The following is a 13,307-nucleotide window of genomic DNA, read 5'->3' as shown; positions in this document are numbered from 1 at the left end:
TGAATGGCGGAGCAGGCTCGAGGGGCTGAATGGCCTACTCCTGCTCTTAATTCTTATGTTCTTATGGTGCAGGACCCAACAAGCTTTAATTGGGAAACAAAGTAAATTAGGAAACAGTAATCAGATGATGCCAAGTTTGAGCTTTAAAAAAGAGTTATAGGAGAAAGGAAAGACTAAGGAAGTTAAGATGTTCCATAGTTTTGAAATCCTAGAACAAAATAGTTTTGAGTTGAAGACTGAGGGACAAGTCTTCAATTTTTTTTTAAACACGAGAAAGGCTTGTAATTACACTGTGTAATACTGGGGTTTAAACATTTAACACTTTAGCCCATTCTTCTTAGTCTCAATATAAATGGGTTAATGTCTCTGCAAAACTAGTGGAGGGAGGAATTTCAGTCAAAGACATTAAGCATTTATTGGCTTGTATTCCACAGGAGAATTTCAAGGCCAATATATTTTAAGAGCGATTTAACAAATGTGTTTATAGAAGTGTGACAAATATGACTTTCCAAAATGACTCTGTGCTCCATTTATATAAGCACCTATTTGAACAAGTTTAAAAAAAAAGTAGTTGGAACTGATGTTTAGTAGAAACTATAAGTATGGAGGCTGCTTCATTGCACTCAAGAGGTTCCGTCATTTCACTACTAGCAGCTTTTGGTAAGCTCTTTACCAATTCCATGACAAAATATTATGTTCTCATTGCTCGGACTAGATTAATGGCTCAACACACGATACACAATAAAAGAACCACTGTATGTTACGCATTAAGTTCAGTAGTGATTTCAACATTACAATCTTCCAGCAACTTTTCCTCCCTCCCCTACTGAGTAAACTATTTAGGTAGTCTCTGTATAGTTCTCCAAATAAATTACACTCACTCTGTTCTTATTTGGTTGTTAATCTAGTTAGTGTTTACAACAACATAAAAATATAGCATATACAACAAAAACGCCTAGCCAAAATTAAAGGCACAGGATATTGTGATCCTTATTTAGCTTAGCCCATTTTACAACCTCTCAATTTCTGCTGCCTTCAATTTTGAAATTCATTTCATCATTTTACTTCATTGGCTGTAAAGCACTTTGAGACGTCCAGTAGTTGTGAAAGGCGCTATACAAATCCAAGTAATTATTTCATCAATTTCCAGCCTAGAATTTCTCATGTCTATCCATAAATTGGAACAGGTTTTTACTTTAAGAATCTAACATTTTGGGGAAATGCAGATTTTTCTTCAAAAAAAATTGTTGGATTTTTCTACTCATCATTTTTGTCACCCAGTGTCAGCATCGCACAGAGGTCAAATATGGGATAAATTACAATTCAGAGTAAAGCTCCCTCTACTTTACCCCAAGAATATGTTTTATAACCCCACCTCAAACTTCCCCACTCCTTCCTGACATATTTCTAACAATTGAAAGAAAGATTTGCTTTGATATTGCACTCTTTACAACCTCAGGATGTCCCAAAGTGCTTTACAGCCAATTAAGTACTCTTTGAAGTGTAGTCACTCTTGTAGTGTAGGAAACGGGCAGCCAATTTGTGCACAGCAAGTCCCAACAATGTGATAATGACCAGGTACTCTGTTTTACTGATGTAGGTTCAAGGATAAATATTGGCTTGGACACCGGGTAAAACTCCCAAGCTCTTCTTCAGAATAGTGCCATAGGATCTTTGACGTCTACCTGAGGGGACAGACGAGACCTCAGATGAACATCTCATCCAAAAGAAGGAACGTCCGACAGTACATAACTTCTTCAGTACTAGTATCAGCCTAGATTATGTGTTCAAGTCTTTGGAGTGGCCACGATTATAATCTCTCTGACATTGCCAAGTAGTGTCAGATTGTTGGCAGTTTTTTGCTGTAGACCCATACTTACTAGGAACTGGGTAATGTCGGTCAAAACGCATTTCAGAAGATCAATACTCCCAACAGAAAAGGCAAGATGTTCACTCCAATGGCTTAGACCAGATTCAAACTCAAGTTTCAGAGGAGAAAAAGTGTGCTAATCCATGATGACCCAGACATCCAGAGAACATTAGTTATACTTTACAGTGGTAAACATTTCTGAATTAGATTTTTTAAATGTTAAATTTAGGCTTTTTGGTGTGTTTTTGATACATGCAGTTCATGTTTAAACTGTAACAGATTTTGAATATTTCCCATTATATTCAATGGTGAGCTTTAACTTTAGGATCTGTACCGTGGTGGTTTTGATATAAATTTAAATTTATAAGCCGTAACTATGTACTCACTTCATATTTACTCATAGCCAGTAACCCAAAGGTAATTTCTGATTACAATTAGAAAAAAAAATGTACATCTTGTACGATAGGGTTCAAAGAAATAATTTAATTAATTGGTTCTGACAAGGAAGCAGGCCTATAAAAGGCACAGCAGGGAGTCCGGGGCCCAGCGTCAGCAAGAGGTGCGTGGAGAAGCGTCGGGAATTCGTTGGTGAGGCGTGCTTGTGCAGGCAGGCAAAAAAGTAGAAACAGAAAGGTGACGTCACAGCCAAGGGGGTAAGTGATTGGCTGGATTGGTGAGTAGTTTTTCTTTTTTCTCTTCTATAACAGTGAGTAAACTTTAGCATTGTTGTTGCCAATTTAAGTGTATCTAAGGGTTAAGTCATGGCAGGAGAGCTCGGTCACGTGATATGCTCCTCCTGTACCATGTGGGAACTCGGGGGCACTTCCGGTGTCCCTGACGACTACGTGCGGGAAGTGTGTCCGCCTCCAGCTCCTGACGGTCCGCGTTGCAGAATTGGAGATGAGGGTGGATTCACTCTGGAGCATCCACGATGCTGAGAATTACGTGAATAGCATGTGTAGCGAGTTGGTCTTACCGCAGGAGAAGGGTCCAGAGCCAGATAGGGAATGGAAGACCAGCAGGAAGAGCAGTGCAAGGAAGGTAGTGCAGGGGTCCCCTGCGGTCATCCCCCTGCAAAACAGATACACCGTTTTGAGTACTGTTGAGGGGGATAACTCATTAGGGGAGGGCAGCAGCAGCCAAGTTCATGGCACCGTGGCTGGCTCTGCTGCACAGGAGGGCAGGAAAAAGAGTGGGAGAGCGATAGTGATAGGGGATTCGATTGTAAGGGGAATAGATAGGCGTTTCTGCGGCCGCAACCGAGACTCCAGGATGGTATGTTGCCTTCCTGGTGCAAGGGTCAAGGATGTCTCGGAGCGGGTGCAGGACATTCTGAAAAGGGAGGGTGAACAGCCAGTTGTCGTGGTGCACATTGGTACCAACGATATAGGTAAAAAAAGGGGATGAGGTCCTACAAGACGAATTTAAGGAGCTAGGAGCTAAATTAAAAAGTAGGACCTCAAAAGTAGTAATCTCAGGATGGCTACCAGTGCCACGTGCTAGTCAGAGTAGGAATCGCAGGATAGCTCAGATGAATACGTGGCTTGAGCAGTGGTGCAGCAGGGAGGGATTCAAATTCCTGGGGCATTGGAATCGGTTCTGGGGGAGGTGGGACCAGTACAAACCAGATGGTCTGCACCTGGGCAGGACCGGAACCAATGTCCTAGGGAGAGTGTTTGCTAGTGCTGTTGGGGAGGAGTTAAACTAATATGGCAGGGGGATGGGAACCAATGCAGGGAGACAGAGGGAAACAAAAAGGAGACAAAAGCAAAACACAGAAAGGAGATGAGTAAAAGTGGAGGGCAGAGAAACCCAAGGCAAAAAACAAAAAGGGCCACTGAATATAATGGGGCTGCAGGAGGGGTCAAAACTAAAAATCATGGTTTAAAAACTAGTATTAAAACAATCTACCTAAATGCACGCAGCATTCAAAATAAGGTAAATGAGTTGACGGCACAAATCATTACAAATGGGTATGATTTGGTGGCCATTACAGAAACGTGGTTGCAGGGTGGCCAAGACTGGGAATTAAATATACAGGGGTATCTGACAATTCAGAAGGATAGACAAGAAGGGAAAGGAGGTTGGGTAGCTCTGTTAATAAAGGATGATATCAGGGCAGTTGTGAGACGATATTGGCTCGAATGAACAAAATGTTGAATCATTGTGGGTGGAGATTAGAGACAGTAAGGGGAAAAAGGCACTGGTGGGTGTAGTTTATAGGCCCCCCAAATAATAACTTCACAATGGGGAGGGCAATAATCAAGGGAATAATGGAGGCATGTGAAAAAGGAACGGCAGTAATCATGGGGGATTTTAACCTACATATTGATTGGTCAAATCAAATCGCACGGGGTAGCCTTGAGGAGGAATTCATAGAATGCATACGGCATTGTTTCTTAGAACAGTATGTTACAGAACCTACAAGGGAGCAAGCTATCTTAGATCTGGTCCTGTGCAATGAGACATGAATAATAAACGATCTACCAGTAAAAGATGCTCTCGGAATGAGTGATCACAGTATGGTTGAATTTGCAATACAGATTGAGGATGAGGAAGTAGTGTCTCAAACAAGCGTACTATGCTTAAACAAAGGGGATTACAGTGGGATGAGGGCAGAGTTGGCTAAAGTAGACTGGAAACACAGACTAAACGGTGGCACAACTGAGGAACAGTGGAGGACTTTTAAGGAGCTCTTTCATAGTGCTCAACAAAAATATATTCCAGTGAAAAAGGGCGGTAAGAGAAGGGATAAGCAGCCGTGGATAACCAAGGAAATAAAGGAGAGTATCAAATTAAAAACCAATGCGTATAAGGCGGCCACGGTTAGTGGGAAAATTTTAAACGACAGCAAAGAATGACTAAGAAAGCAATAAAGAAAGGAAAGATAGATTACGAAGGTAAACTTGCGCAAAACATAAAAACAGATAGTAAAAGCTTTTACAGATATAGATAAAACAGAAGAGTGACTAAAGTAAATGTGGGTCCCTTAGAAGATGAGAAGGGGGATTGAATAATGGGAAATGTGGAAATGGCCGAGACCTTAAACAATTATTTTGCTTCGGTCTTCACAGTGGAAGACACAAAAACCATGCCAAAAATTGCTGGTCACAGGAATGTGGGAAGGGAGGACCTTGAGACAATCACTATCACTGGAGGGGTAGTGCTAGACAGGCTAATAGGACTCAAGGTAGACAAGTCCCCTGGTCCTGATGAAATGCATCCCAGGGTATTAAAAGAGATGGCGGAAGTCATAGCAGATGCATTCGTTATAATCTACCAAAAGTCTCTGGACTCTGGGGAGGTACCAGCGGATTGGAAAGCAGCTAATGTAACGCCTCTGTTTAAAAAAGGGGGCAGACAAAAGGCAGGTAACTATAGGCCAGTTAGTTTAACATCTGTAGTGGGGAAAATGCTTGAAACTATTAAGGAAGAAATAGCAGGACATCGAGATAGGAATAGTGCAATCAAGCAGTCGCAGCATGGATTCATGAAGGGGAAATCATGTTTAACTAATTTACTGGAATTCTTTGAGGATATAACAAGCATGGTGGATAGAGGTGTACCGATGGATGTGGTGTATTTAGATTTTCAAAAGGCATTCAATAAGGTGTCACACAAAAGGTTACTGCAGAAGATAAAGGTACACGGGATCAGTGGAAATGTATTAGCATGGATAGAGAATTGGCTGGCTAACAGAAAGCAGAGAGTCGGGATAAATGGGTCCTTTTTGGGTTGGAAATCGGTGGTTAGTGGTGTGCCACAGGGATCGGTGCTGGGACCACAACTGTTTACAATATACATAGATGACCTGGAAGAGGGGACAGAGTGTAGTGTAACAAAATTTGCAGATGACACAAAGATTAGTGGGAAAGCGGGTTGTGTAGAGGACACAGAGAGGCTGCAAAGAGATTTAGATAGGTTAAGCGAATGGGCTCAGGTTTGGCAGATGGAATACAATGTCGGAAAATGTGAGGTCATCCACCTTGGGGAAAAAAAACAGTAAAAGAGAATATTATTTGAATGGGGAGAAATTACAACATGCTGCAGTGCAGAGGGACCTGGGGGTCCTTGTGCATGAATCCCAAAAAGTTAGTTTGCAGGTGCAGCAGGTAATCAGAAAGGTGAATGGAATGTTGGCCTTCATTGCGAGAGGGATGGTGTACAAAAGCAGGGAGGTCCTTCTGCAACTGTATAGGGTATTGGTGAGGCCGCACCTGGAGTACTGCATGCAGTTTTGGTCACCTTACTTAAGGAAGGATATACTAGCTTTGGTGGGGGTACAGAGACGATTAACGAGGCTGATTCCAGAGATGAGGGGGTTACCTTCTGATGATAGATTGAGTGGACTGGATCTTTACTATTGGCGTTCAGAAGGATGAGGGGTGATCTTATAGAAACATTTAAAATAATGAAAGGGATAGACAAGATAGAGGCAGAGAGATTGTTTCCACTGGTCGGGGAGTCTAGAACTAGGGTGCACAACCTCAAAATACACGGGAGCCAATTTAAAACCGAGTTGAGAAGGAATTTCTTCTCCCAGAGGGTTGTGAATCTGTGGAATTCTCTGTCCAAGGAAGCAGTTGAGGCTAGCTCATTGAATGTATTCAAGTCACAGATAGATAGATTTTTAACCAATAAGGGAATTAAGGGTTATGGGGAGCGGGCAGGTAAGTGGAGCTGAGTCCACAGCCAGATCAGCCATGATCTTGTTGAATGGCAGAGCAGGCTCGAGGGGCGAGATGGCATGATGTTCTGCTGATGTTCAGATGATCACAGATTCTTAGTACATCATTTTCATTCAGACAGGAACTTGTTCCAGAATATGGGAGTCAAGTTTCGGCCTGAGTTGCTCCTATTTCTTTTGGAGCAACTGGTTTAGAATGGAGCATCTTAAATTGCAATTCTCAGCATTTAGTTTGCTCCAGTTCTAGTCAGTTAGAACGGTTTCATTTTGGAACAGATTTATTTTTTTCCCGGCCACTTACGCCTGTTTTGAAAGTTTAGGCAGTGAAAACTTACTCCAAACTAACTTAGAATGGAGTAAGTGTAGATTTTTGTACGCTCAGAAAAACCTTGCCTACACTTTACAAATCAGGCGTAGGTTACAAATCAGGCGTAGGGAACGGGGTGGGGGGCAGGAAAACAGAAGTAATTAAATATTACAAGCATTCAACAGTCTTACTTATACAAATAAAGAGCCATCCTGACTAAAAAATTATAAACAAAGCAAAGACAAAATATTGAATATTCCTACCTGTGTGAAGCAGCAGCAGCCTTTCAGCTGCGGTGCTTCAGGCAGGCTTTCCTTCCATATAGGAGACAAGGGTGGCGTCAGTGGCTCGACAGCAGCCGAAGACACAGCAAGCAGCCTTCGAGCTGCAAGGGAGACTGAGACCATTCGGCCAGGGATAGGGAGAGGCAGCCAGATAGCCAGTTTGAAACTTACATTTGCAGAATGGATGCTGCATTGTCAACACCACGGATTATGCAATGGTTCACCAGCAATTCACTGCATAGGAGAGAATTGATTAGAGCTCACCGCACCAGGAACGTCATAACCCATTGGCTGATGGGCAGGAAACCTTAACCACGTCAGCAATATCGAGCCAGGCGCTCGTACCTGGACATGAGCGAGACTGATTGTGTCAAAAGGCTGCGTTTCCGCAGAGAAGTTGCCGTTGAGATCTGTGATATGCTGAGAGCACATTTGCAGCCCAGAAGCAGAACGCCAACTGCCTTGTCTGTTGAAGTTAAGGTAACAGCTGCACTGCCTTCTATGCCTTGGGATAGTTTCAGGCTACAACTGGAGATGTGTGCGCCATCTCTCAACGTACAATACATGCCTGCGTTTACCAGGTCACGGCTACACTGTATGCGCGGAGGAGTGACTTCCGTGCTCCTCCGTGCATACATTGAGTGATTTCCCAATGACCGCACCAGCGATCCATGAGGGGGCTGTGGGCTTCTTCAGGATTGCCGGCTTCCCAAAGATACAAGACTGCATTGATTGTACCCACATCGCCTTGCGAGCACCTGTGGAGGATTCCGAGTAGTACAGGAATAGAAAAGGTTTCCACTCCATCAATGTGCAGCTCGTGCGTGATGACAAGCGGCACATCATGTCAGTCGATGAGAGATACCCTGGCAGCACCCATGATGCGTTCATCCTACACGACAGTGTTATATCAGACATGTTTGAGCAGCAGCCAGAAGGGCAGAGCTGGCGACTAGGAGACAAAGGGTACGGCCTGACCACCTGGCTCATGACGCCCCTACGCGTGACATGGACAGAAGCTGACCGTCAATACAACATGGCGCGCATTGCGACGCGCAGCATCGAGAGGGCCATTGGCATATTGAAACAGCGTTTTTGATGCCTGGACCATTCCGGAGGCCACTTGCAATACTCTCCTCAGATTGTCAGTCACTTCACTGTTGTGTGCTGCATAACTTAGCCACCATGAGGCAGCAGGAGCTGGTAGTGGAACCAGAAAACCCACGTGAGGGTCCAGTGCATGATGATAGTATTACAGAAGAGCAGGATGTGGATGATGACGACGATCAGGAAAGCATGCAAGTGACTGATGCCGGAGCAGGAGGTCGGAGGAGGGCCGTCCATCGTGCTCCTTTAACGATTGCTCGAGCCCTGCGCCAGCAGCTCATCCGTGAGCGCTTCAATTACTGATGCCTGAGGGCTCTGTGACCACTGTTGCGCATGGACATGTTTATTCTTTGGAGTTGTTCCTATGTTGTGTTGTGTTAATGGAAGATGAATCAGTTTTAATGAAAAAATATTTTATTGAAAAGTTAACGTCACTGTAATAAAATAATTGTATCAAACTTTATTTTTTTAATATGACTTGAAGATCACTTAAAAATTTGTAAAGTTACAAAAGTTACAAAACAATTTCAATGTAAAAAAACGCTACATCAAGAACAAGAACAGCAAAGAAAGGCTGCAACCATCTCTCATCCACATCTCAGTGAATGTTCACTTCTTCATGGGGGTGTCATTTGATTGGCGGGGCTGTGTGCCCTTATTGCAGCAGCTATCTCCATGAGGGCCTGTGCCGTCGCTTGCATGCCCTCCCTGACGGACAGTGCCGTCGATTACCCTCCCTAAGTTCCCATGTCATTACTGCTATTTCTCCCGTCAGGACCATCACCTCTTCACCCACTGCACTATCGCTACTGATGAGTGATTGGGTATGGAGACCAATGAGCTTACCCAATGCCACAACCTGGGCCGCATCTGTTGCACGCTGCATCTCAGGAGAGTGTGTCTCCAATCTCCTTCTCCTCTGCCTGGGTATGCCTCATGGCACCACTACACTGAGAGGCGTGGGCACGGACGGTGGGACGCTCGGTGTTCCAAAAGGCAGCACTCTAGCGCGAGCCATGGGCTGGGATGGTGGGTGAATGGGTGTAAACTGCTCCATTATATCACCAGCACCACTGGGACCGCAACGTCGGAATCAAATCCATGGAAGGTGGAACCAGAACCTATGCAAGGGGTTGAAACGCTGATGCCCCTTAACATAAGAAGATCATAAGAATTAGGAACAGAATTAGGCCATCTAGCCCCTCGAGCCTGCTCCGCCATTCAACAAGATCATGGCTGATCTGGCAGTGGACTCAGCTCCACTTACCCGCCCGTTCCCCATAAGCCTTAATTTGGTTAAAAATCTGTCTATCTGTGATTTGAATACATTCAATGAGCTAGCCTCAACTGCTTTCTTGAGCAGAGAATTCCACAGATTCACAACCCTCTGGGAGAAGAAATTCCTTCTCAACTTGGTTTTAAATTGGCTCCCCCATATTTTGAGGTTGTGCCCCCTAGTTCTAGTCTCCCCGACCAGTGGAAACAACCTCTCTGCCTCTATCTTGTCTATCCCTTTCATTATTTTAAATGTTTCTACAAGATCACCAACGAGTGAAGACCCAGTCTACTCAATCTATCATCATAAGGTAACCCCCTCATCTCCGGAATCAGCCTAGTGAATCGTCTCTGTACCCCCTCCAAAGCTAGTATATCCTTCCTTAAGTAAGGTGACCAAAACTGGCAGAGTCGAAGCAGATGGGTTCTCAGTTTAACGTATCATTCAAAAGACAGCACCTCCAACAGTGCAATACTCCCACAGTACTGCACTGTCGTGACAGCCTAGATTATCCATTTAACTCTCTGGAGTGGTTCTTTAACACATAACCTTCTGACTCTGTTGCCATATTTGCCTCTCTGATCCAAGGTTGACAATGATCTTTTGGAAAATGCATAAAATAACTATTAACGCAACTGAAATATAGTGACAAATGCATAATATTTAACACCCTGGTTACACTAGGAAGTCTTTATCCAATTCTTCGAATCGACAAAACAATAAAAGAATCGCACTTAAAAGAACTAATCTAACCTTCTTTAAATTACTTTGAAATCCGTACTTAATTTCACCATCTTCCTTCAGGAATATACATCGGATATACCAGTCTCCTGAGATTTTCAAACTGCTCTGCTCATGAGATTCCTCAACTGCCTTTCTTATAGTATCTTCAATGCCCGCAGCCTTCTCTAAGAGAACTTCTCCAGTGTAGTATCTACCACACTGGTTGGTGCAATTACTTACTGAGCCAATGAGTCATTAAAGATATATTTTTTTTTAAATCGGCAGATTGATACAAGAATTGCACTACTAGCAACTCAACCAGCAAAAGTAATTAAATTATTCCTTTGAACCCTATCGTACAAGATGTACATTTTTTTTTAAATTGTAACCATAAATTACCTTCGAGTTACTAGCTATGAGTAAATATGAAGTAAGTACATTGTTACGGCTTATAAATTTAAATATGCATCAACATGTCTGCAGTATAGTTTCATTGGCCCTGAATTCCAGGCCCCTACTGGCACATTTAAGGTGCGCATGCGCCTGTAGGACCCCCGCAAGTTCCGAGTTTAGGTATGCAAAGCACATGCGCCTAAACCCAGAACTTGCAATATCAAAAATCCTCTCGACAGATTGCACGCATCCGGAAGTAAAGGGCCTCCGTGGACGGCGAGTTGGGCTAGTTGGCCAACTTCTGCCCAGCGAATAACCGTGAAATTCTTACAACTGATAAAAACAGGCATGAGGCTTTTATCAGTGCGAGACTTTTAAAAGGATTGAAAAATACTTTTTTTCAATAATTTAAACATTTAAAATCCTGTTTATTTTTAGACCCTTTAAAATATGTAAATTTATTTTTCAAAAAATTTAATTTTTGTTTTAAATAATTAAATCCCATTTTGATTAAAATAAACATCACATATTTAAAATTCAAGTTATTTTAAGTGTGTGTGTTTTTGGTGGTATCCCATTCGGTGATTCCGTACATACCCCTACTTTGGTTGGTTGAGCCAGCCCACGTCCCCAGGGATGTGGGTGAAGCGTCTACATCCCTGGGATAGGTGGGCCTCTAAGCAGGCCTTTGCATGGAGGCTCAGGACCAGAAGTCTTCGAAACTCCCGGGCAACCATGGTAAATCTGCAGATATTTTTCAGGTCGGAGGCATCCACCCGCAGGAAGCATCAGACTGCAATTTCTGGGCCATTACTTATTCAGTTCATTTGATGAGCATTCTTCACAATTACCCTTAAATATTAACAAAAACATTATGCTTTACTCATCTACATATTTTATACTGCAAATAAAAAATTCCTGCAAGATTTATAACATGAAATACAACATTTACCAGGAACAAATCAATGGAGCTTTCCATTATTTGATTACCAAATGTATGCATCTATAATGAATACAGTAGAAGAAACTTATTGTTTAATAAAACTTAACGTGTACCAAACAGTTACATCATTTCCTCTCCAGCAAAGGATATTAAGCGACAATATAGATTCAAAGACAAATTGGCGTCACGAACAGGATACCGTGGAGCTGGATAGTCGTATGACCCAGTAGAACGGGACAGTAGTCAATTTCTGACCACCCAGAAATTATACTGGGGGAAGTGGCTGGCCGGCGAAGTGGTATCAAACGAATAAAATAGATTAAGTAAGTAAAGAGACATAACTCTTATCACATACTATCAAGTTAAGAAATTCAGACTGTAGTGGCGTACAACGCAGACTGAAAGTAAAGAAATTAGTGATGCGGGGGTTGATTATTTTAGTCCAATGTTCATAGAAGGTGATATAGAAATTGGTGCGGAAGGGAGCTAATCACTCCAACCAAGAGCCGGACTCCGGTGGTAAGGAAACACGTTAATCTTCGTGAGCAAGACAAGAGGTCTCTGCGAGGTGAATCGCGGCCGTGAGTATTTAAGTTCGGAAATTCCATAAACTAAAGGGGAATACAGGAACATAGAATAAACATCTTCAATGGCAGGTAAGGAAACGGACATAAAATGTGGACCGCCCGGGTCCCTAATTAACTCTTACATGACCGATCGACAAGTCTTAATTTAAAAGACGGCTGGGATGTATACCAGACATTAGAACAACAGCGAAATTGGATGGCAAAACAAAAACAAAAGAATGATAAAACCAAAAAGGCCAGAGTATTACTAGTACATCAGTTAGCAGGGCTAATTGAGCAAGTAAAGGACGTTAGAGAGAAAAGGGAAGAGAAAAGTAAACAATTAAGTCAGGCACAAGGAAAATGTAGGGAATGGAGGGGGGGGGGGAGGGGGGAAGGGAAGAAGAGAAACAGCCTCACTGCCCCCTTACAAAGATTACCAAGGTGAGGCAACAGCCCCGGGTCAGGAAGATCTAGAAACCTTCCCAGCGGCGCCAGTCACCAGGGGAGGAACTGCAGCGAATCCCACTGCAACCTATAAACCATTTACCCCCGGCGAGAGACAGCAGATACTGGCATCCCTGGGTAAATTACAACCCCGGTGTGCGAATACCAAATTTTGGGCAGAGCTGGATACAGTTTGGGTGGACCACCAACTACACCGCAGAGATATCCACCAACTAGTCCGAGCGGCTTGCCCGGCGGAGAGTAGTGGCCAATGCCGACTTTTCAGGGGGACGTTAGACACACGCGGTACCTTTAACCACCGAAGTAGATGGTCAACAGGCGGCCTTTGGCCCTTTTAAAACCGAGATCCAACGGGTTTTAGGTAATGCCCCTACTAATTGGAGTAAAATTACTACAACCAAACAACAAAAGGGGAAGGAGCCTCAGAGTATGGGGAACGATTATTCCAGATATATCAAGAATGCTCTGGACAGGGAAACCCGGGCCGCGGCGCTCGAGCATTTAAGGACGGACTATCCGCTGCACACCAGACCATTATAAAAATGGGAGTAATTGTAACCCAGGATTATTATGGTCGAGTGGGCTAGTGGCGTCCAGGGAGGGGGCGATGAAAAATCCCAAACAAAGATAAAAGAAGAAAGGGTTTTTGCAGCAGGGACGGGGGAGGACAGAAAAAGGGGAGA

General features: G+C 43.4%; 1 protein-coding gene across 1 annotated transcript in view; it reads right to left on the bottom strand.

Annotated features, from left to right (window-relative positions):
* agmo (alkylglycerol monooxygenase) overlaps positions 1–13,307 on the bottom strand; it is a 651,239-nt gene that overhangs the window by 613,881 nt on the left and 24,051 nt on the right. The gene's annotated exons all lie outside the window — the stretch shown is intronic.

The sequence above is a fragment of the Pristiophorus japonicus genome, chromosome 5, assembly GCF_044704955.1.
Source record: "Pristiophorus japonicus isolate sPriJap1 chromosome 5, sPriJap1.hap1, whole genome shotgun sequence".
Lineage (NCBI taxonomy): Eukaryota > Metazoa > Chordata > Chondrichthyes > Pristiophoridae > Pristiophorus > Pristiophorus japonicus.
This window is presented reverse-complemented; position numbering and strand designations above follow the sequence as displayed.